Below are 24,510 nucleotides of genomic sequence, written 5' to 3'. Positions count from 1 at the left end.
TCGTGGAAAGGTGGGAGGAGAGAACTGACCCCACAAAGCTGTCCTCTGACCTCCGCACATGCAAATAATGAAAAGTAAAATGCAAAAACCGTATCAGAAAAACCAGCCTGAGAACTTGCCAAACACGCCACATGTGTGAAGGGATGATGTAGCCTCCCTGGACATTTGACACTGAGATAGACGGTCCCCCTGACCTGTGATCTCACCCTTGATGCGTGTCAAGAGACTGAGAGGCAGAGAACTTCCTACTGTCCCCAGGGCTCCAGCTCAGCTCAGTCCCCCTGCTTGAGTCTGTCTGCTGGGTCACCACATTGCCGCCCTCTATCCCGTCTTGTTTCTGTGTCTCATGCCCACAGTCCGATCCTCTGCAGCTCAACTCCACTCTGAGGTGGACCCCCAGCAGCTCTGTGGGCCACCAGCACCCCTCTAGCTGGGTTCATGAGCATCTTCTCCTTGGGGCTGAAGGAGCATGACTCAAGAGAACTGGTTGAATTTATTGCGACATTGTAGGAAGATACAAACGTGTTTGGCGATGTTTGGGGCACGGCTCGCTTATACCAGGGGTCCAGCCCATGCAGCTAGCTGCTGTACGAATGCTCCGGGATCCAGGGGTGGGTGATCTGCCCATCAACACACCTTTTATTCACTCATTCATGGATTCCTCCCCCTGGAACTCTTCGGTTCAGGCGCAATGGCAGATGCTGGGTCCCTGGCTTTGAGGAAGCGGGCCAAGCCCTCCGTTTCTTTGCCACATTGTGACAAATCTCCCCAGTTAGGGGCAAAGGCCTGCTGTTTCTTGTCACATAACCTCCCTGGTGTGCCGTTGGGCACTCAGAAAGTGAGTCAGGCCTTTGGGCCAGACCACCATGCTGCCCTGCCCACGAACATTTCCTTCCCATGGGCTTGCTCAGTAGCGGTCTGGCTCATGCTGGGCTGCTGGCACCCCGCCCACACACCCCTTCTCCAGCTCCTGCCAACAGTGATTTCCTCTTCCCAGGTCCACAAGGGAGGATCAGCTTCGTCCGTGACACACTTTCTACGCTCTCCATCGGAAGCCAGGAACAAGGATGTGGGACCCCTGTTCGCAACCTGTTGAGGCGATAACACCTGGTGAGATTCTAAACGTGAAAGGTCAGAGTTCAGATCCCAGCTCCACTCCTTAGCAGTGAATGTCACGGGGTCACGTGACCACTCTGAGGTTCTTTTTCCTCCTCCGTGAACTGGGATAGTTTTTGTTTTTGAGACAGGATCTCATAGAGTCTTCAAACCCGCTAGGAAGCTGGTGTTGAAGTCCTGATTCTCCTGCCTCCTCTTTCTAAGTGCTGGGGTTAGGGGCATGCACCACCACATCTCAGGCTCGCTCTGAGAGCCAGTGCCTTCAGAGAGCGCCCTGACGCAGAGAGCTGGCTTGTGGAAGCAGGTTCATTTGACCCGGTCAGGCGACAGTGGCACCGGATTTCCTACGGGAGGCGCAGCTTCTCTTCCAGCCTTAGCTGTAGCTCTCATGCCTTCCCGAGCCGGTGTGGCCCTGCCTAACCACTGAACGGCTTGGTGTCTCTTTGTGCCATTGGCCCCTCAGTGAGCAGGAACCCTGTGAAGCCCAGACCTGAGGAGGGCAGGCTGACATCCTAGAACCAGTGTAGCCCCCACCCTCCACCCCCCAACAGCTGCAGAGTGGCTTCCGGATGCAGCCACCGGAAAAGGTTCAGCCCACTCATGGAACGTTCCAGATCCTGGGTGGTCTAGTGTCAGGGACCCAGAGGCCAGAGGATCTGGGTTCAGATTGCCACCAATTTCCTGAAAGATTTTTTTTTCTAGGGCTCCAGGCAAACCTACCAGTTGAACAGGAAAAAAACAGACCCCACACTTAAAACCAGATGTCAGAATCTCTCCCGAGCCACTCAGAGACAGGAGGCGCCAGCTCACCTCTTCTCCGCTGCAGTCCTCGCTGCAGACGGGGCCTCCACCACTAAGCCACACAGCAGACAGCTTAGCGGGCACCTAAAAATATTGCCTTGTGTTTTCCCCTTAAATAGAAAGGCCCTTCAGCTTGATCCCTGCCAGCCTCCGCCTTCTCCATTCTGGGTGGGCGCCCGGGACCTCAGCCAGATTCAGCGGTCCCCACACTATGCTGCCATGGCTCAGAGATGGAGCAGGGTCGGGTGGGGTGAGTCGTGGTTCTGTGGCTGGTCCACTCCTAAGAACTGGTTGGATAGTACAGGGTAGACTGGTGTTTGATTTCCCCGGCATCCCAGAGCATCATGTACCAGAGCAGCCCTATTTCAAAACCCAGGGCATCCCATAGCACAGGTGAGAGGCAAGGGCTCAGGACTGGGGGGGGGGGGCTGTGACAATGGAAAGGGGACAGAGCAGCCGATGTGCTTATGGGAGCCTTGTCCAGGGCTGTCTGCTTCTTGCGGTGCCAGGAAGAGCCAGGAAGCCGTGCCCTGGGTTCTGAGCTCTGCCTGGCAGGAGAGACCAAGGGATTTTTTTTTTGGAGGAAGAGCCAACCAGGGGCCATGATAGCTGGGAACCCTCAATTCTGAGCCCCAACAGTGCCTCTATCCCCTGACTGGAGCCAGCTCCATGGTCAGTGGTTAGGAGGAAGAGCAGGAGGCCAGGATATGGCTTGTGGCCCCTCCAGCAGAGCACACAGAAGGCCTGCTGCTCCCTGGGGTATGTCCAGGTGACCATGAGAAGGCCACCTCTGGGGAAGGGGACGGTTGGAGTTGACTTTTCTTGATTTGTGCTGTAAGCAGGACAACGCGGGCTGTTGCTATCTGAATGTTTGTGTCCTCAGAGATGGGTGGTACCCTCATGAATGAAATTAGTGTCCCTATAAGAGAGGCCCGAGAGACTTCGCACACTCTTCCACCGTGCAGGCAGGTCACATAGGAGGTTACAACTGTCTGGCAAACATGCTGTGTTTGTTAAGTGTTTGCCACCGTGTCATGAGCTGGGGTCGTCTGAGAAGAGGGACCCACAGCTGAGAAAACAACTCTATAAGATTAGCCTGAAGACTAGTCTGTGGGACAGATGTGGGAGGGTCCAGCCCACTGTGGGCAATGCCACCCCTAGACAGGTGGTTTTGGGCTGATTAAGACAGCAAACCGGAAGAATCACAGAGAGCAAACCAGTAAGCAGCGTTCCTTCACAGCCTCTACCTCAGTTCCTGCCTCCAGGTTCCTGCCCTGACTTCCCTCAGTGATGATTCTAACCTGTAGGCAAGTTAAACCCTTTCCTCCCGACACTGCTTTTGTTCAAGGTGTTGATCACAGCTGTAGAAAACAAAATGAGACACGGGCCTTCCCCAGACAGGGCAATTTGGACTTCCTCCCAGTCCTTCCAGCCTCCAGAACTCTGGGGAGGAAATCCCTGTGGTGTTTTATTATAGACATGAACTATTTAAAATGCATGCAAGTTGTTTATTCGTTTATTTGATTCTACAATCCCAGGTATCAGACACGGGGCCACTAGGAACACGACCTAACACTGGGCTATGTTCCTAGTCACAAATACTTATTTATTTATTTATTTATATTTATTTATTTATTTGGATTTTCAAGACAGGGTTTCTCCGTAGCTTTTGGTTCCTGTCCTGGAACTAGCTCTTGTAGACCAGGCTGGCCTCGAACTCACAGAGATCCACCTGCCTCTGCCTCCCGAGTGCTGGGATTAAAGGCGTGCGTCACCACCGCCTGGTACAAATACCTTTTTAAATATGAAAAAGATACAAGCAAAACAACACCCCTCCTCAGTGGTTCCCTGCCCACCCCCAAACCCAGTTGCTACACCCAAGGGTGGCTACTAGAATTTTTTTGTTGTTGTTCTGTTATTTACTCTCATATTTTTCAATAGTCTTCCTTGATTGCTCCTTCATAAGGTTTTTCTAATTTTATTTATTTTGTGTGTGCAAGCCTGAGTAAAGTTTTTGAGGAGGCCACAGGAGGCATCAGATCCCCTGGAACTGGAATGACAGGTGATGGTGAGCACTTGATGCCGGGTGCTGGGAGCTGAGGAACAGTCCGCGCATGCTCTTAACTGCTGAGCTGTCTCTCCAGCCCCACATTTTTGTTTTTGACTTTACCTAAACACACGATCTCAGGTAGAGACCAGGATGAGGTGCTGCCAACAGCTGGGATGTGAAGTCCCTCATGGAGCCTTTTCTCTCTCTCTCTCTCTCTCTCTCTCTCTCTCTCTCTCTCTCTCTCTCTCTCTTTGGAGGTTGTGGTATCGATGGGGCAGTGGCCTGCCTGGCAGAAATGGGTTATTGGGTAGGAGCCTTGAAGCTGGTATCTGCTTCCGCTTCTAGCCTGAGCTCTCTGCCTCTTGTCCCACCAAGACAGCCCCCATATAAGCTCTTGCCAGCTGGGAACCAACCGATCCTACAGTCCTGCCTTCCCCACTGGGAGAGCCACCGAGACTGGGAGCCCAAACCAACCTTTCCCCCCAAGCATTGCTTCTGTGAGGTATTTTACTCATAGGCATAAGAAAAGTTTTCAGTACCTGTGCTGAATTTGAAGCTAGGTGCTGGGTTCGAAGCTACACTATAAGTTTGTCAGTAACTTGACTAGGGGCTATGCTGTCCTGAACAAACCATTGATTTCGTCTGCGCCTCCCATTTCTGCATCCACACCGGAAGACTCCTGTGAGGGTTAACCAAATGAGGTTTCCTTTTGTTTTGTTTGAGGCAGTCTTGAACTGCTGATCCTCCTGCCTCTGATTCCCACTGTCTGGGATTGCCAGGTTGCAGTGGCTGGCCCTTTAAACAAGGTTTTTCTTTAAAAATTCATTTATTCTAACTGGGAAGAACCTGGGAACTTCAACCAAGGCTTTAAACATGCCACAGCCCAGAAGCTGCCTCGGGAGTACTGGGCATGGAGCATGTCACACTGATGACATCAGGCTGCTCCCTTCCTTCCTCGCCTGGCTGTCCCTTTGTAGACTAAGCTTATTCAGTTGAACGTCTTCATTAATTCATCCAATACTCTTTGAGGACAGTGGGACTGAGATTGTTAAGGAAAGAGTCACTGTTCCCTCAGTCCCACCCGCTGAGGCATCTTCGTCCTCCACCCTGTGACTTCCTCTTGTCCTGGAAGGGAGCAGATCAGAGACTTAAAAGGTATACAAGCTCCAGTTTTTCCTTCCAGGTTTTCTGCCATCAGGACTTCCACAGGGTTCCGCTGCCCTTTCAACTCAGGTCCAGGGTTGCTCATCTGTGAGTCAGGCTCAGATAACCCTGGAGCCCAAGGCCAGGAGAACCAGCTCATCCCCAGCCAGTCAGTACACGTGACAGAATGACGATTGCTCTTATTGCTTTAGCAGCTGGATTTGGGGGTGGTTTGTTTCATGGCAATGACAGAGATATCATGTGTCACACTTGGACCCAGATGAGCCTTGGGCATTTGTGGGAGGGCAACATAGCCCCTCATGTAAGAGTCCGATGAGATTGGGGTTCATCAGAGATTGCTTCTCTGACAGGTGTTGTGAGGGAGGGCCGGGTGGGAGAGCGTGGAATCGGGTGTGATCAAGCCAAGAAGGGCAGATGGGAGCTGGGAGCCAGAGCAGAGAAGGAGAGGAGGGGATGCTCCTGGAGAGAGGCCCGTGGCTGTCGTGGTGGGAGGAAGCAGGAGGATGAAGACATGAAGGGAAGAGTGGTGGGGCTGGAGAGATGGCGAGAGGGTGCCAGGTGCAGAGGGACAGAAGGCCAGCCATCGAGGGCCTTGTCGACATGGTCAGATTGTGGGACTCTGTTTTAAAAATATTGATTGATTTTTTTAAAGGATTTATTTATTAATTATATATACAGCTTTCTGCCTGTGTGTAGGCAGAAGAGGCCAGAAGAGGACACCAGATCTTAGTACAGATGACTGTGAGTCACCGTGTGGTTGCTGGGGATTGAAATCAGGACCTCTGGAAGAAGTCTGTTTTAAAAATATTGATTGATTGTGAGGTGTGTGTGTATGTGTGTGTGTGTATGTGTGTGTGTGTGTGTGTGTGCATGCCCACACATTCATGCATTCTGTGCAATGAATATGGAGGACAACCTGAGGGAATCTGTTCTCTCCTTCCACCATGTGAGTTCTGGGGATCAAACCCAGGTCTCAAGCTTGGCACCAAGCACTTCACCTGCTGAGCCATCCTGACTGCCTTTGGCTCCATGTTAATTAACAGAGTGGGACTGTGGAAGTTGGCATTGCAGAGACCATTTCTGTTGCTGAGTGATTGAAGGACTGAGTTCCCAAAGGAAGGAGAATGAAGAGCCAGCACCAGACAGCTGAGGGGTGAGGAGGGCATGCATACTAGTTTCCTGTCAGGGCCAAAAGCAAGGCTGACTCAGGCTCTAGAAATATTCCTTCCTTGCCACTTCCAACCCCATGAATATTGACAGTTTGGGTTTCTTTAGCTTCATGACAAAACAGAGAAAATCACAGCATGTACTTCTTGGGAGGGCCCTGTGGGAGGATGCAGATAACACACGTAATTCCTGGAGGTGGTAAGCATATAACAAGTGTAGCTAGAAAGAGATTTGATGGATCTTGACATTTTAATTACTCTTCTTCCATGCCGATCTTCTCTGGGAAGATTCAGGCCATCTTCAAGGAACATTCTAGAATGTTCTAGGCTGTGTGCAGAGGGTGATGGGACCAATGCTTCGAGCTCTTGGTGTGAGGTAGAACCGAAGCTGACTCAGTTTCATCTTCCATCCTTTTCCTCTTGCTCCATCCAACAAGCTCCCAGCATGCAGCAGGACCTATGGCTCATGCCCAATAAGTGCCAGTGCTGAGTGAATGAGGAAACTGATTCTTGTTAGGTGTGAGGATGAAAAAAAGTCCAGATCTGGGGGTCTGGGCTCATGATCAAGATACCTACCAAACACAGCAAACTCTGTGGTGGGGACTGGAGAGAGATCGAGAGCTGCCAGAGGTGTCTTATTGTCTGGGGACCACAGAGTGGCTTTTCTAGATTCTTTATATGGAGCAATGGTTCTCAACCTTCCTAATGCTGTGTTCAGTACAGTTCTTCATGCTGCGGTGAACCCCAACCATAACATTATTTTTGTTGCTACTTACTAACTGTAATTTTGCTAATGTTACAAATTGTAATGTAAATATCTGTGTTTCCAGTTGTCTTAAGATGTCACTGTGAAAGGGTCATTCAACCCCCACAGGGGTTGTGACCCATAGGATAAGAAGCACTGATATAGAGTCTTAAAATTCTGAGCCAGAGTCCTGAATAGAGGTGTTCTTGCCCCAAGCTTCTAAGAAAAAGAAAAACAGACCATTGAACAAATACACCTAAAATGAGTCTTTTTTTAAAATAACTTAATGAAAAACGATACAGCTGGGCAGTGGTGGCGCACGCCTTTAATCCCAGCACTCGGGAGGCAGAGGCAGGTGGATCTCTGTGAGTTGGAGGCTAGCATGGTCTACAAGAGCTAGTTCTAGGTCAGGCTCCAAAACTACCAAGAAACCCTGTCTCAAAAAAAAAAAACCAATAAAATAAAATAAAAATAAAAAAGATTCGTGTGTGTGTTGCCTGTATGTCTGGACACAACGGTCAATCCTGGTGCCTTCAGAGGTCAGAATAAGGCATTATCCCTGAACCTAGAATTATGGATAGCCATGAGCCACCACCTGAGTGCTGCAGGCCAAACCTGGTCTTAACCACTCAACCATCTCTCCAGTCCCATGAAGTGAGTCTTCATTCTCTCTCCTACTGTCTGAATGATGCTACTTGCTCTGTGTATTTGTACACCTGTGTGTGTGTGTGCCTGCCCACACATGTGTGTGTGGTGTGTGTTCAGATGTGTGTAACTTGTGTGTAGAGGCCAGAAGTCAACATTGTGTGTTATTTTAAATCTCTATCTTATATTTTGAGACAGGGTCTCTCACTGAACCCAGAGCTCGCTGATCAACGAGCCTGGCTGGCAGGAGCCTCGGGATCCTCCCGTCTTTGCATCTCCAGATCTGGGGTACAGGTGTGCTACTATGGCCAGTTTCTTACCAGGTCTTCATTTGACCAAATGATCCAGCTCCGCAGCCCTGAATGATCCCATTACAGCCTTTCCCGTTTACATGGAAACTCTCTAAAGCCAGGGGCTTGTTCTGTTTTGTTTACCACTCACCAGTGTGCAGAACAGCATAAGAAGGTTCTGTACAGGGCTGAGGTGAAAAAGCACTGGTCCTACCCAGTGTGATGGATCCTGAAGTTACAATACTGGCCTGCCAGGTAAGGTGTGCCTGCTGGCGCAATAGTGGCACCAAGCTTAGAGTAGTAACCACTGCTTTCTGTTTGGACCCGAGGCCTTTTCCTCAAGAGGGAACTCATTTCTGGTTCTGTAAAAAACAAACATTGCAATAACTGTTGTCCCAGGATTCCCCCAGAAGGGGTTAAATTCCTATTCTCACAACTGAATTTAGGTTTCAGTTCTCAGAGAAGGGCAGAACAGGTGTCTCTCCCACAAAGAGCCATTTATCCACGATGCCCTTGTATTCAGGGACAAAGCCTGAGCCAGCCTCACATTGTCTCAAGGACAAATCCAGCAGCCCCTTCTGAGTCACATCCAAACTTGCTCAATTTTGTGCAAGTATGTCCAAAAATGATAAGACTAAACCTCAGCCATTTAAAAATATACTAATATAACTCTGTTTGTTAATCATATTTGAGATGACCTAACTGTTCCCGGAACTCCCCTTAGCTGTGCTTAAAAAGAATCTGCACGTTCCCCTCAGGATTCTTGCCGTTTTGTACTGGTGAAGGACCCCACATGCACGCTGGGATATTAATAAGCGCTCTTTGCTCTTACATACTATTTGAGTCTGGGGTCTTCCTTCAGCATCTCCTCAAACCCTACACTCTATTCCTCATCTCTTTAGGATTTTATGTAGCCCAAGCTGGCCTTGAACTCATTATGTAAAGGATTCTGACCTTGAACTTCAGATCTTCCTGCCTCTGCCTCCCAAGTGCTGGGTTTACAGGTATTATGCCAGCAAGGCCAGGTTTATGTGATGCTAAGCACTCTACCAACTGAGCTGAATCCCAGTTGCACTGAATGACTGTTTCTCTATCAACACCTTCTCAGAGTCTTAGGAACTCTTCAAGCCTGGGTACTACCCAAAACCTGGCATAGTTTAACGGAAACTTTTCTCTGAATGTTTGATAGAGCTATACTGCAATCTCACATTCTGCCAGCAGGTGTCACTGTTCAATAACATGTGATGCTGAACCAGCACCGTGTTCAATAACGTGGTCCTGCACACACACACACACACACACACACACACACACACACACACACACACACACACACACACACACACACACACACACACACACACACACACACACACACACACACACCATGGAGGAGGTAGGTGGCTGCTGTGATCATTCCAGAATGCTACAAGTCGTCAAACTGTGAAAGGGCTGATGGGAGAGAGCCATGATGATCAGCCAAGGGCAAACACCCCCGAGGCACCGACAAGGCTGCCCCCCTAAATAGCTGTGGACTTAAACCTATAGGGCCCCAGAGCGGCCACATTTCCCCCGCAGGCCCACCTTGTCCATAGCAGGTGAAAGCATCTGTGATTTTCAAACAAAACTAAACTTATCTGCAACATAATTCCTCTGGCCCTTAAGGTTGCATCTTTACCGTTACTGAATAACGAGAGTGGCCACAGTTTATAGCACCTCCTCTGGCATTCCCTACCACCCACAGGTGAAGAGTGGGGAAATCTTAAGGGGATTTCGTCCAGACAGGAATGTGAAATCCCCCTAGTCACCTGTGACCACTCTCTTGTGCACAGTGAGGGAAAGGAAGATTTCTTCCAGACTAGAGGTTCATAAAGGTCTGCCTGTCGCTCATGCGGTCCTAAGCTAGGGGTACTGTGGATACCCATGTAACCAGCCCCTGGGGGTTTGAAAGTCTTGCGATGCCTGCCTGGCCCGATGGGTGCAGAAAGAGTGAGAACAGTCCAGTCGGATTACGAATTGATTCATATACTGCCCCTTTGCACGTAGGCATTACAGAACCTTAAAACTCGGAGTTTAGGGCGGTGGTGGCGCGCGCATTTAATCCCAGCACTTGGGAGGCAGAGGCAGGTAGATCTCTGTGAGTTTGAGGCCAGCCTGGTCTACAGAGTGATTTCCAGGACAGCCAGGGCTACACAGAGAAACCCAGCCTCTAAAAAAATTTTTTTTTAAATCTCAGAGTTTCAAACAAATTAAGCAAGGTTTTGCTCCTGTGATTATTGTTATAACCTCACCCTGCCAAACGTGCCCCCGCCCCCATTAATGAACCTCAACTCCCCAATGCAGGGCCTGGCACTACAGCAGCCCTCCGCAGGCTTTCCGTTATTACAATCCCGGCTTCAGGCCCAGCCTTTCCCAAAAACTCCTCCAGAGGGATCGAAGCTGTTGCTGCAGACGCCAGGGCAGAGATGCCTGGCTGCAGCCTCGACCACCCCAGGGAGCCTCCGCAAGAGGGCGGGGCGGGGGCTGCAGAGCTCGCCCGCCCGCCGCCCCGCCCCGCCCCGCCCCGCCCCGCCCCGCCCCGCCCCGCCTCAGCACCCTGTGCGCCCTGCTCTCTCGGGCGCCTCGCAGCGCTCAGCGCTGGGAAACGCACGACCCGGCCCGGAGAGTAGAGGGGCCGGGCGGGGAGAAGGGGCGGGGCACGGCATGGGCGTGGCTGGCAGAAGACGAGAGGGCGGGGGTAAAGGGCGTAACCCGAGGGAGGGCGTGGTGTAAGGGACTCGACAAGGGGCGTGGCGGGGCGTACAAACCCCGCCCCTGGCACGTCCCTCTGTCCCTCCACCCCCCCACTTTAGAGCGATCGGTTGGTTTTTCTTCTCAGTGCACGAGTCGCGCTCGAGCGGCCCGCGCGCTTGCTGCAGGAACCAGCTCCAGGCGCTGGCGCCGGGGCCGCGGGAAGGAAACGATTTCGCTCTCTGCAGCAGCGGGCGCGGCCCGGAGCCCCACGAGCGTCCAGAGCTCCAGGGGCTGCGGCCTCTCTGCACGGTAGGTGGCGCGGGACGCCGAAGACCGGGTGGGTGGGCGCGCAGTGGGCCTCTGGGACCCGAGGAGGAGGCAACGTGGGGACCGCCGCGCTATGGGAACTGAGAGGGTGGGCGCGGGGCAGAGCGTGGGTATAGGGTGGGCACCCGGCGCGAAGCGCTGGCTCTGGAGCCCTGTTCGCTTGGGTCCCTGGAGAGGGGCCGGGCGCCGCCCAGCGCGCTGCTGCCTGTGCTGCTGAAGGCGGCTCCTGGAGGCTCCAGGGTCCCACCTGCGGGGGCGGCACTGGGCGGGGGCCTCAGTGGAGCGGGGACTGTCGCGCCGCGGGTATGAGCCGCGGCGGCTGCAGAACGGAAAGAAGCCTGGGGCGCGCGATAGTCTCCGGTCGCCCTAGGGTTCTGTTCTCGAGGCTGACTTTGGTTGCTCAAGTAGAGTGGACCCCTTCTGCACCGAGCATCGCGACCCTGCTGAGTTAGTTTCGCTTTTCCCGCCAGTCTGGGTTCTTATTTGCAGCGGTTACCACTGTCCCGGGCCCCCTCTTGCTGCGGCCCCGTAGCGCCTCTCTATGGGAGACCGCCTGGTGTCACTGCGCTCGGCGCCAGACACCCCGGAGCCGCCGATGCTTCTCCCGGCAACCGAGGTTATGTCAGGAAATCGATGGAAACAGAGAAACAGGAGCAGCCTGAGTCGCTGGTGGAGCAGCGGGATGGATTGCCCCGCTCCTGCCGAGTGTGTAAAGAGTCGTTAGTTTCCAAGTTTACCAATGTGCGATGGCAAAGGCTCTGAATGTTCGTCAAATGTTGCCTTTAAAGATGCTGGCCGGCCAGGAAGTTGTGTGCTTTTGAGTATGGGCGTGTGTCCTCGTGTGTTTGTGTGAGTGTCTGTCAGTGTATCCTTGTGAATATGTGTTTTCTAAGTGTTCTTGCGTGTGGCATGAGCATGTGCTGTGTGTGTGTGTGTGCGCGCGTGTGCCATCTGGGGTAACCAGTGAGGCTGGCCATTGGCTCTCCAGGCTGTGGAGTGTGATCCCCTTGCTTGTTTGGTTCTGGTAAGTGGGGTATTGCTGGAGCGTTAGCTGGCACCCATCCAGGGAAGCCCCTGTGAGTGCCATCTGACCAGGGCTCTGGCTCTTCTTTCTCTCTTCCTCTCTTTTTCTCTGAAAGTAAACTGTGCAGTGTGGCGGTGAGCTGGCAGAGGCTGCTTCCTGAGTGAGTAATATTTAATTAAATACTCTAGTTAGGAGCATCAGAAGCTGCTCATGAGCTGAGTTCTAACAGGTGTTTATAGGAACAGTGCTGTCCCCCATGCGAAGGCTTGGTGTCCTTGAAGATGTGTGTGTGTGTGTGTGTGTGTGTGTGTGTGTGTGTGTGTGTGTACACTGAGGTAGGGTGGCCTGGAGGGAGTTAGCTTTCTTCGTATTTGTTAGATCTGAGGAGAGTAGACGGCTTTTCTAACTTCCATCCCTGGGAGGTAGAAATCATTACGCCAACATCAGTGGCACAGACAGAAGGAATCATGGAGTCGGGGAAAAACACTACATCACTTAGAGAATATCCAGCTAGACCAGCCCTTTCCCAGTAGAAGCCCAGTGGAGAGGTTGGGTGGCTTACCCAAAGGGCTATGGACCAAGCTCCAAGTCCTGTCCTGGCTGTTGTTGGTTAGTGTCCCCGGCACTGAGGTCATAGGCCAGGCAGCTGCGGAGTGATGAACTGGATTAGATCATTTGAACCATTTCTGCAGGGAGGATGGAGGTTATCTGGATGGGAGGTGTGGAGTTGCCGAATCCAGAAACTTTACAAGTCTTTTTCTGACTTAGCCTAGATCCCACTTAAATCAGCCAGACCAAGCCCTTGCCTGGGGCCCTGGGTGAGGTCACTTAGGGGGTAAATGAGGCTCCCTGAGTGTGAGGTTGTGCCAGCCAGGGTGGACACACCCTTCAATGGGTTCCTCACGGCTACTGCGTGAAACTGGGCCCCTCGGAATCAGCATAGATGTTGAATTCTTCTTGCTCCTAGGAGGTGCTGCTGCTCACGGAGATGTGGGTGCACCCTTCTAGAACCTGCCATCTTCTCCTTCCTGGGCGGATGAAGCTTGCCGGCAGAGGTATCTTCACTTTAGCCAAGTCTTTGCTTCTCACCGGGTTCCAAGTTTAGTCTAGGAATTTCACACCACTCCCTTTCGGAAACAGGGTGTGGCCGGTATGCGTGAATTGATTCATCCTCGTGTTCTGGGTGTGAAACATGTGACAGGTGTGCCTCAGTCTGTCTAGGTGTAAGTGCACAGACCCTGCATTCACTGCAGGCCACGTCAGTGAGCACAGAGCACATGGCTGTCTGACATCTAGGGCTTTCCGTGCACCCCTTTCCCCCATTGGCATCCTCTCCATCGGAGAGTCTGAGTGATGCCCGTGCTGCCAGGGCTCTGATACGAGCCTTTGTCTTACTCTTGGTGGGCAGTGGCTTGAGGGATGTCCTGGTACTCTGATTGAAGCCTTTGACATGTTAACTTGTCTACACTTCCCGGGAGCCCTGGACTGTGGGCTCTCCCTCCTTCCATCCCTCTTTGCCCCAGCTGGCAGGTTACGTAGTCAAGATCTGTTTGCTGTTGAATGGTGAAGTCAAAATTCCAGTCCAGACTTTAGTCACCAGAATGGCGTCTCCCTCTTCTGCCTTTCCTGTCCCCTCAGCAAGTTTGTGTTAACGTTTACAGTTTTTATTATTGCGTGTTTATGTGTATATGGTGTGTGTGTGTGCGCGCGTGTGTATGTGTGTGTGCAGAGGTCAGAGGACAACCTTGGAGAATCTCTTCTCTCTACATTATGTAGATGCTGGGGATCAAACTCAGGCTGTCAAGCCTGTGTAGCTAGCCTTGTCTGCTGAAACATCTTGACGCCTTGTTAATTTTTTTAATGATTTTTTTTTGTTGTTATAAAAATAAAAAATCCAAGCATGCATCAGTGGAAAGGAAAATATACTGAATAGGTCCCCACATTCCCTCACCAGTTTCAAGGACCAACACAGGCACCTACGTGGATGCCCGTTTGAGCACGTGCATGTATACATACATGTTGGGATATTCTGAAGCAGAACTATGTTGTCAGCTTACCTGTAGCTACCTTTTAAGACGAACTTAAGGGGGAGAATCGGTTTTATAAGACACCGTGTCACTCCTTATGAGGGTAAGATTTGGGTCAGTGTGAAGGTGACGTTGACACTTACGTATATTCTGGTCAAGAGGACTGCACAGCCAGTCAGGGCCTCCAGCTTGGTGCCACTCTTCAGAGCCTCTGGGCAGCATCTTGCTTATTTAGCCTTGTAAATGTTCTGCGCGTTGCCTAATATTAAAAAGAATGAGTCTGAGGGTCATGAGGCAAACCACATCGGCTTAGGCTCCCTCGGCCTCCCTGAAGAGTTGGGCAAGAGAAGCGGCCGAGGCACAGCCAGCTCTGCCTGCTGTGGAGGCCCAGGCCTTGTGCAATGCTGGTGCCGGGGGTCATGGCGGGCTCGGGTGTCAGGGTAAGAGAAATGATTTGTCAACAAATTCTGGACCAGACCTCAACCCAAGCTTAGCTCTTCAGCTGGCAGTACCGTCCGTGGATGGAGGGGGTCTGGGGGCCTCTGCTTCCTCCATGCAACGTCCGGGAAAAGAAGGGGAGCTCTGGGCCGGCAGGGCTAAGCGTGGAGGAGATTGGGATGTGACCTCACACTCAGAAAAGGGCAGCAGAGTAGGACCCCAGCGACTCAAGGTTGGAGAGCCCTGCCCGTGACAAGGTCTCCAGTCTGCCCCTCACTGTGAACCCTGCTTACCAGGTTACCTGAAGCTGCTGGCTATGTTTTGGTCCACCTTGGTGGGTAAAGTTACAGCTTTCTGAGTTACTTTTCTTGTTGCTAAGACAGAATACCGGACAAAAGCAGCTTAAAGAAAGGGTTATTTCGTCATTTTGGGGAAGGTGTGGCGCAGAAGCCTGAGGTGTCTGGTCCTGTGGTGGTCACAGTCAGAAAACAGGCAAAGACGGTGCAGGGACTCAGCTCGCTTTCTCGTATTTCTTCAGCCCAGGAGCATCCCAGACATTGCCACTCACACTCAAGGTGGGTTTCCCGCCTCAGCTATACCTCTTTTGAAATACCCTCACGGCACACCCAGAGGAGCGTCTCCTAGGTGAGTCTAAATCCCATTAAGTTGACGAGGCAAACCAAATATCATAGCACCCCTATCTTGTGAACATCTGTGTCTGCTTCACCCCATCCCTAAGGAGCAAAGGCTCTTGCCTTTTGGGTCACCTTACCTGTGCAAGGTGACCTGCTCTCCAGAACAACTTATGTTCGCTGGAAAGAACCCACAAGCCTATGGGGACGGACTTTGTGGGTATGGGGCCATGGTGGCAGGGGGCACAGAGTTGGGTCTGCTGAACTGATTGGTGCTGAGAGTTTTCATTTATTATTGCAGTTCTGAGAGTTATGAAGGACGCTAACAGGTTGACTGGCTGGCTGAAACATGAAAAGCTGGCAGTCTGTGTTGGAAAGGAGATGCCAAATCTCCCTGGGTTTAATGGAGGAAAGAGTCGGCAGCTGGAAAGATTGGAATTCCAGAGGGGCAGGCAGATCTCCCACTTAAACCTCACCGCCCATCCTGGGATGGTCCAAAAGATGAACTTCCCACCGGTACTCTCGGAAATGGATTCGTGAGAAGAGATCCACCACTCCTGAAGTGCTGGTTGCTCTTCTCAGGCCTTACGTGGAACCCTGAGAACTCTGAGATCAGTGGGAGTAATTGGATGGGGCAGAAGGAGGCCGAGTGGTGGCTCGCAGCCTCCAAATCAGTAATTATGGTAATGGAGGCGGGCAGAGCAGCAATCACAGGCGTCTGGCTCGTGCAGACTTATGGGGCTGGCGAGTTAATCACCATGTTCCTAGAAGTGAAATAGATGGGAAGCCTGCTGCATTCTTGACCGTGCATGCAGAAAGCCTCTGGGGTGGGTGAACTGAAGACAGGCCCAAATCATAACAACGGAAGCAAGCGTGGCTCCTCCACTCGTTTCCAGCTTGAACCAGTTTTCAGGCCCTGAGCTCAATGACAGGGAGGCCAGGCCTACCTGAGTACACCCAGTATCACTCGCGAAAACTTACACTGTTAATCTTTTGGCCAGGCCTCCCGGAGGCCCTTTGAGCAGGATGACTGTGCACTGGGAGAAAGGAACAGAGTACCCCGGGCCTCCTGGATGTCGCCGTGAGCTAACTTGAGTCCAGGAGACTGGAATTGTCATTGTGGTCCTCCCTTCCGACAGGGGCTGATGGAAGTCATGTGATTCATGGATTTTCAGTTTAGATCCAACTCGGAGGGTGCTGTGGGTCCCTGAACATATCCTGTGGTTATTTTTTTCCCAACCCCAGAATGTAATTGGAGCAGAAAGTATAGCAGCTGGCAGAATCATCACATTGACTCTCTGACCTGCGGTGTCAGGGCCTGCTACGGTGACCAAAGTCAAATGGAATCCTTTAGATATGTGCCCGCCCAGGGAGATCATACATTGGAAGCAATGCCATCCCCTTTAGGGGGATTTCAGAGATGAGCACCCCCATCAAGGGTTTGAGAGATGCCAAGGGTGACGGTCTCTCAACCCAGATCCCCATTCAACTCAACAAAGGACATGCAGCCTATGCAAAACACATATGGGTCTCAGAGAATAATACTGCCCACCATTAACTGGACCAAGTGTCCACTCCAGCTCAGCTGCCATTACAGATGTGACCTTCTTGTTTAAGCAAACGCACACATCTGGTACCTGGTATATGGCTATTGACCTGGCAAATGCCTTTTTCTCCAGACCAGTCCATAAGACCTTCCAGACCTTTCAGTGGGCAAGGCCAGTAATACAATGCGTGGTTCCACCTGAGGGGCAGTCAGCTCCCCTGTGCTGTGGCACAGTTTCTTTCCCGGGGACAATCCTGCTTACCTTTCCCTTCTACTGTACATCCCACCTGGTAATGGTGTTGATAATATGATGCTGATTGGATTGACAGAGCAAGAGGTGAAAACCACCCTGGATTACTGGTAAGACAGCTTCATGACAGAAGTTGGAAATAAGACCTACTGAAGTTTAGGGGCCCTTTGCATCAATGAAGTTTGTATGAGTTAGTGGTTTGAGGCATGCCGAACACCCCTTCCTAGGCAAAGAATAAGTTGTTGTGCCTGGCCCTGTCTCCAACCCAGAAAGGAGCATAATGCTAGCAAGCAGACGTTTTGGACTTTGGAGATAGTACATTCCTCGGTTGGGTGTGTTACTCTGGCCCATCTATTGAGGGACTCTTCAAGCTGCTGGATTTGAGCGGGACCGGACTGGGAGAAGGCTCTGCAACAGATCCAGGCTCCCCTACCGACTGCTTTTGTGTTTGGGCTGCATGATCCAGAAGCTCCAGCGATCCTTGAGGTGTGGTGGTAGATAAGGATGCTATTTGGAGCCCTTGGCAGCTCCACATGTGAATCACTGCACAAGTGTTTGGGATTTTGGAGCATGGCCCAGCTGCTATCCCCAAATAACTACTCTCCTTTTGAGCCTCCCTTGGCATGCTGCTGGGTCTTACTGGAAAGCCAACCTTTGACCATGGGCCACCACTTTGTCATTTGATCGGAGCTACGCATATGAGCTGGTGTTATTAGACCACCCTAAGCCATCACGATGGATATGTACATGGGAGCAGTCTATGATCCAGCAAAAGGTATTTATATGAACCTGCGCGGTGCTGAAGGCTCAAGTGTGTGTCTGAGTAGACGGAAGACATGTAGCTAGATATATGTGTCCAAGTAAATGGCCCCTAAAAGATGATCTCAGTAAAGGGGATGTTAGTGTTCAAGTGGACAGGGATGATTTGTTTTGAAGATAACTGGCCAGCTTCTTTCCTATTGCCCAATGATGTCCTAGAGTAGCCGTGGTGCCAGAGAAGAACGCTGCGTGAGAAACAGAGAGACTGACGCTTGGGAATTATGTATGTAACATGTGTTCATGGTTTGTTTCTGCCTGGTGAAAGGGGCTGGCAGCTCCTGAGGAATGACATGTGAGGTTGACCGCTAGCTCTGCATGCACAGACATGCATGCATGCACACATACATACATCCATGAAAGTGCACACACGCACGCACGAATGAACACATGGCGTCTGGTGAGGAGGCTGAAGCTGGAAGGTTAGGGGAGGTAGCTGTCTAACCCAGACCTGCCAGTTGGGAGGTGAGCTGGCAGCACTTCTGGGGTACAGTGGGCAGACTTTGGGAGCTCATTGGACATGGAATGTTAAAGAAGGCTGAAGAGCTATAGGTGTTTCCGAGAAACCCGGCTAATTAGGTCATAGCGGATCCAGAGCCTAGAGCAAGGTCTAGAGACTAGGTCCACGGAGGCCTTTTTATCCTGTCCTGGTGAACATGGCCCAAGTAGACCTGTCCACATAGACAGGAAGACTTGGGGTTAGAGAGAGGCCTGGACTAGCAGCTAGGAACCGGAGCTTCTTTGTAAGGAGGTTCCTCTGCAAACAGATTGCATAGCATGAGGTGAGATGCCATGGGGAGATGGAGCCATGTTGGGCATCTTCTTCCAGAACTGGGCAGACCTGTGGTGGCTTCTCAGGCCGGGCGTTCCCTCCTGGTGCTCCTACTTGGTACTCCATGTCTGGGGAGTGACCACCCTTGAACATCAGCAGGTACTTGCTACCTGATGTGTGTCGGGACCTCTAAGATGAGTATCAGAGTGTCCGAGAACCCTCTGGAAAACCTTTCTGTTTATGGTTTTATGCTTCTGTTTCCATTTTTAAAATTTTGAGAGAAAACTCTAAAATTGACCATCTTAACATTTCTTCTTTCCAGTCTTGGGGATTGAACCCAGAGCCTTGTGCGTGCTGGGGAAAAGTTCTACCACTGAGCCACACTTTCAGCCCCTGGGTTTTTGAGACAGAGTCTTGTTTTAGCTTAGATTGGCCTGGAACTTGTGATCCTCCAGCCTCAGCTTCCAGGGTGCTGGAGTTACAGGTATGCTCAGTTTGTATGATGTAGAAATAGAACCCAAGTCTTTGTGTATGCTGGACCAGTACTCTACCAGCTGGGCTAAGTCTCCAGCCAGGGGGAAGGTGGCTTTGTGGTCCACAAGTCTGGGTGCCAGAGAGATATGGCTCTGACTTCTTGGCCTTTAAGCGCCTCTCCAGCCTGGTCCTGGAACGAGAGGAATAACACCAGTCATGGCCCTGCCTCCATTCAAAGGTCTCTGGACTGTGGTCAACACTCTGGCATCTGCCTCCTAACTTCCTTTACCGTCCTAACCCCCCTAAGCCTGATCCAGCACCCTTGTTAATAGACCTACTCAGCAGAGGTCACCAATGACCTGTCCCCATGACCCACACATTTGGGGGTACCCTTGCCCTTCCCTGTGTTAGGGCTTCCTGGCCCCTCCTTGGGTCTCTCCTGCTGCTACCAGACCCTGTTTGCATCACTGCTGCCTGGCACCGAGCCCCGACCCTGAGACCTTCCTGTTCATCAACTGGCTTTTGGTTGCTGTGACAACTATGTGTGAGAAACAACCCAGAAAAAGACAGATGGGTTTGGGGCTGGTGGTTTCAGATTTTGTAGTCCATGGTCACTCAGCTCTGCTGCTTCTGGGCCCGTGTGAATTTGCACCTCTCATGAGCAGTAGGGCATTTGACGAGCAAAAGTGCACACCTCACAGCCGCTGGGAAACGCAGAGACTGGCGTGCGGACGGCTACACCATCCTCTTTCCGTTTCTTCCTGACAGCTTCTTGCATTCTTTCCCTACTCAGTCCGGCGTTCAGTGTGGGCTGTCTGAAGTCCCGGCTTCTCTAGAGATGGTTCTGCTAGAAGTCAGAATCCTTGTCAGGTGCCTCTGCCGGGCTCCCTGCTTGCCTCCCTCCAATGGCCCTGGGAGGTAGATACTGCTGCCCTGTTTATGGGAGAGAAGAGCGAAGTACAGAGATGTTCCCTGAGCTGTGGACCCCAGGAATATGTGGAGCCCAGACACATGTGCCCATGAGGAGGGTCCTGCCAGGCTGGGGAGTTTTCTTGGTTGGCGCAGGGAAGCTGGCCCTCATGGAGAAGTCTTAGAAGCGGCTGCATTACTGTATAGCAAGGTGGCATTCTCTGTCAGGCTCAGGTCGTTTGTGGGTGCTCTTGTACCCGTCTTTCACCATCTCACCTCAAGTGGTTTCTGAGATGTGTTGATTGATGGAGTTTTTTTTTTCTTTCTCAACTTGCCTGTTTTACCTTGCATATAAAATAAAACATAGCAAGTGGGGATCCTGGACAGTGTCTCTCAGAAGACCCAAATTCAAATCCCTGCTCCTTCCAACTGGCTGACTTCCCGAGTCAGGTCATCAACGCCCCCTTGGCAGCGCTGCCGTCCCCCGACCACGGTGTAGGTGTCTAGCTGTGTGGTGTCACTCTTGCCTCAAGTCTTTCTCTCGTGGGGTCTGTGATGATAAGATACTCCTGCAGCTGTTGTGGGCGGCCACAGAGGAAACCAGCTGTCAGAGGGGTTCGTTCGTTAGGGGATCACAGAAAACCTGCAGACCCAAAATTAACACAGGAGTCAGCGAGTGCTAGACTTTGTGAGGAGTGAGCCCTACCTGTCCTTTGTTCTGTGAAACCCTTCAGGGGTTTCTGAATGAGCCCTGGAGACAGGCAGAAAGCCCGCAGAAACGGAGTCATGTCGCTTGAGTCCTCTGCAAAGGAGGGAGACCTTCACGTGCTTTCCGGATTCCAAGCTCTCCTCAGTTGGGCGATTTTAGGGCTCACAGAACGGTTGGCTGTGTTTGTCTGGGATACATGGAAATGGGGGAGGGGAGAGCTTCCTAAAGACATGCAGCAGTGTTCAGTTTATGGTAATTACCTATAGGTTATATATGTGTGTCAGGGTTCCTTTGAAAAGACTTTCCTCAGAGTGATGATCATTGCTCTGTCCTATGTGTTGACTATGATCACTTCCCCCCGCCCCCCCCCCCACACCATTTGCCCTCTAAGGTCCCCCCTTCCTGCCACCAACCTGCTTTCAGGACTGTCTGGAAAGCTCAAGATAAAATGAACCCCCCCCCTTTAAAAATTCCTTCATCATTCAACCACTGTCTCCTGAATGCCTGCTCTGTCCAGGCCGTCCTGGTGTCTGCACCGAGGTAGATGCCCAGACAGAGCTAACCCGGAGGTCGCGTCTGAGCCGAGCCCGCATGACTGGCTCTCTGTCTTCCCTGTAATGGTCTTGCCACAGCTGAGGTTTGCATTTCGGTCAAATGTTCACCTCGGAGACTGGCAGCCACAGATACCTTTAGTCCCCTGCCCTGACACCAGTGTCCAGGTCTCCTGCTCACTCCCTTCTTCAGCAGGCATGGTCATCCATCAGGTTCAGGAATAGCATTGGGGTTCTGAAAGATCAGAAGAGCTCTGGGGCCTTGGAGGTTTACACCTAGCATCCCCTGAACCTGCATTTTTGGACACTTTCCCCCAGTTCCTACAGAGTCTTGGGGCCATTTGAACTGGAGGGGGGTACTTGAGCAGTTTAGGGGTCTCTACAAGATGAATTCTTTTTTTTTCCTGAGTGGTAGTTTGCACTGTTCAGCATGGATTTGGAGTCCATCCCCAGAGAAGCCGACTCTGAGAAGCCTTCTCCCCCCTTCTCTGTCTCTGTCTTCTGTCTGAAATGCTTCCAGGAACTGGCAGGAATCAATAGACGCAAACGATACCAGGGCCAGCCAGGCAGTGCCGTGCTGTTTCTGCAAGTTGCTGGGTGTCAGGTGTGACACATGACTTCACCTGGCGTGATTTGAGCGTGCATGGGGTGCTATGTCTGTTTCTTCCTGAGAAGGTGGGTTTAGAGTAACCCGAGGAAAAAGAACTTTCTCTTTGGTACTGAGCCGTCTGTCCTTCCCCTCCAGCCAGGTGAAACAGCTGTACTTAGACCTGGTAGAAACCAGGGCTCTATTTCTATTGAGACTCACGACCCTTCAGGAGGATCAGACTTCTTGTTGGTGTAGCTGGTTCCCTGCTGTCTTTCTGAATATTTTATAATGTGCACAGCGCATGCTGTTAGCACATGCCACCGTCTCACAGGGCCCAGTATATGCAGTAGGACGTAGTGCAAGCCGTGGTTCTCAGGTCTTAACTGTGTGATTTATGAGGCACAGTTTGCCTGCTCTGAGTGTCCACGTTGGTTTTTAAGACATAGTACACAGGTGGGTAGCCATTGATGCGCTCTCTCTCTCTCTCTCTCTCTCTCTCTCTCTCTCTCTCTCTCTCTCTCTCTCTCTCTCAGTGTGTGTGTGTCTGTGACAGAGACAGGGTCTCTCTGTGGCAATGGCTATCCTATAACTATTTCTGTAGACCAGGCTGGCCTTGAACTCACAGAGATCCGCCTGTCTCTGCCTCCCAGTGCTTGGATTACAGGTGTGCATCACTGCACCTGGCTTCATTAACATTTATGAGTCCGGTTTCTCCTCACAATGGCAGCATCCTTGCGAGCGAGGAGAGTCGGGGGAGACAGTTCTCTCAGGGTGCTTGGCCGCTGGCTGCGGTCCAGGTGGGCACTAATGTGATTTCTTGGACAAGCCACTTATGAACTAAATTTCATGTCACTTGGACAGTATCACTTTGACTCATCCTGTAAAAGTGGCACGGCTTTGGAAAGCCCCCAGGGAAAGCTGTCCCCAGGATGTGACCAAGGGTGGCATGTGAAGATTGTCCACGCTAGACCCATTGTGAGTTTGGGGTGGTCCTGGGTGTGAATCACTTATTTCCTTCCTGGGTTTAGGAAGGAGTCCAGTTCTTTGGTGCAGAGGGAGCATCTGTGTCTGATTTCCTTCTAAGTCTTCCCACTAAACACAAGATGTAGACTCTTCAGTCTGTTCACAGACAGCTAAAAACAAGCCAAGTGCTGCACATGGAGGTGCATTGCATGCCTATAATTCCAGGACTTGAGAAGCTGAGGCAGGAGAATTGTAAATTCTAGGCCAGCGTGGACTACATAGTGATCCTGTTGTCAAAGAAAAGGAAAAAAAAATCAAAATCGAAAGCTTAATGGAGTCACATAAGAATTCATGCTGACACAGTGATGTGGATGCAAGCAGTCCCTGTTTTGTTGTATGTTTTTTTTTTCATTTTTTCTGTGTATGTGTTGTGAATGCATTTTTATTGCGCACACACACATGTGTGTTTGCGTGTGCAGGTGTGCACTCGCGAGTATGTATGCATATAGAAGCCTCAGGCTGATGTTGGGAGCCATCCTCCATCACTCTTCCACGTTATTCCTAAGTCAGTTTCCTGGTCAAGCCCAGACTGCACCAATCTGGCTAGTCTTGCTAGCCCACTTGTTCCAGGGACTCCCTGTTGTCCCCTTCTGAGGATGCCATGACAGGTGGGCCACCATGCCCATCTGGCATGTATGTGGTTTTGAGGACCCAGGCTCTTATCCTCATACTCCCCCGTCCCCCTAAGCCATCTTCCCCAGCCCCCCAGTGTGTCCTAACCCTCTGCCTACCACTGAGCTGGAAGCCAGTCAGGATGGGGGTGGTGAGACTCAGTCACTACAGAACCACAGCACAGCCCTGCGGTGGGATGTGCCGGGCTGTGTAGGGAGAGTTTCTGGCGGAGGGAGGCAAAGGGGTGGATGATGCACATGACTGGGCCCAGGTTAAGGAGGAGGTGGGAAAGTGAGTAGCAGTGGGTTCAGCTCACCCACTCCCGATCCCCAGTGTGTGGCCCTCAGCAGATGTTGGTGGTGGCCACGTGAGCGACACCAGCATCTCAGAGAGGCAAAGAAAAGATCCCGAGGCTTGCACTTTCCCCAGACAGCCCTGGACATGTTTAGTGGTTCTGCTGGGCTGTCAGCAGATCCAGCCACGTCCAGCGAATCTTCCACATTCTCACGAATACCTAGAGCAGCTGCCGGCTGGGAAAGCTGGAAGGCTTCTCACAGCTACCCTCGGTCCAGAGCTGGGAGCTGACATCAGTGATTTACTCTTCTGCCTGTCTTCTACGTGTCTACAGGGACATCAGCCAGAGGTGATGCGGACTTGAGTTGGTAATCAGGAGGTAGAGGGAAGTGGGGGAGGGAGCAGGGTTCTCACACTTACTTCTGCTCTTTGTCTAAGAATTCACATTAAAACAAAACTGAGAAAATGGAGGCCTCGCCGCTGGGCTTCCCTTGTAGTGCCACATCTTTCTCTGAGAAAAACCAGCCCTGAGCGTCAGGCTTTAATTACCTTCCCGAGGGGCGCTTCCTGTGGATATTTCTAGTGATGAGTGGCTGAGACTGAGCTCCTAAATAAAATTAGGGTTTTAACTGGGTCATAAGCTCACATGCTCCCAGAGGCTGGGAAGGGAGGCGGCGGGGCATCGGGAAGACTGAGGCAAAGAAGTGTGTGTCCTGCCTAAGGAGTAGCTTGACAGTAGAGCCCAGTGGTGTGGCAGTGTTGCCAAGAGTCTAGATTTGATTTTTTTTTTTAATAGAAACTTTGACA

The 24,510-nt window shown here is 51.5% G+C and overlaps 1 protein-coding gene across 3 annotated transcripts in view; it reads left to right on the top strand.

Moving 5' to 3' along the window:
• The first annotated feature begins 997 nt into the window (after positions 1 to 997).
• Spsb1 (splA/ryanodine receptor domain and SOCS box containing 1) overlaps positions 998 to 24,510 on the top strand; it is a 73,055-nt gene continuing 49,542 nt past the window's right edge. The window contains exons 1-2 of one of the 3 annotated variants that reach the window (XM_075946288.1): positions 10,834 to 11,019; positions 15,065 to 15,171. The gene's annotated coding sequence lies outside the window, so the exon portion shown is untranslated. Of the gene's footprint in view, positions 1,111 to 10,833; positions 11,020 to 15,064; positions 15,172 to 24,510 lie in introns of those variants that run through there. The other 2 variants (XM_075946289.1, XM_075946287.1) reach the window with 2 other exon arrangements.

The sequence above is a fragment of the Microtus pennsylvanicus genome, chromosome 13, assembly GCF_037038515.1.
Source record: "Microtus pennsylvanicus isolate mMicPen1 chromosome 13, mMicPen1.hap1, whole genome shotgun sequence".
NCBI classification, from domain to species: Eukaryota; Metazoa; Chordata; class Mammalia; order Rodentia; family Cricetidae; genus Microtus; species Microtus pennsylvanicus.
Note: the sequence above shows the minus strand (reverse complement) of the source record. Positions and strands in the feature narration are given on the sequence as shown.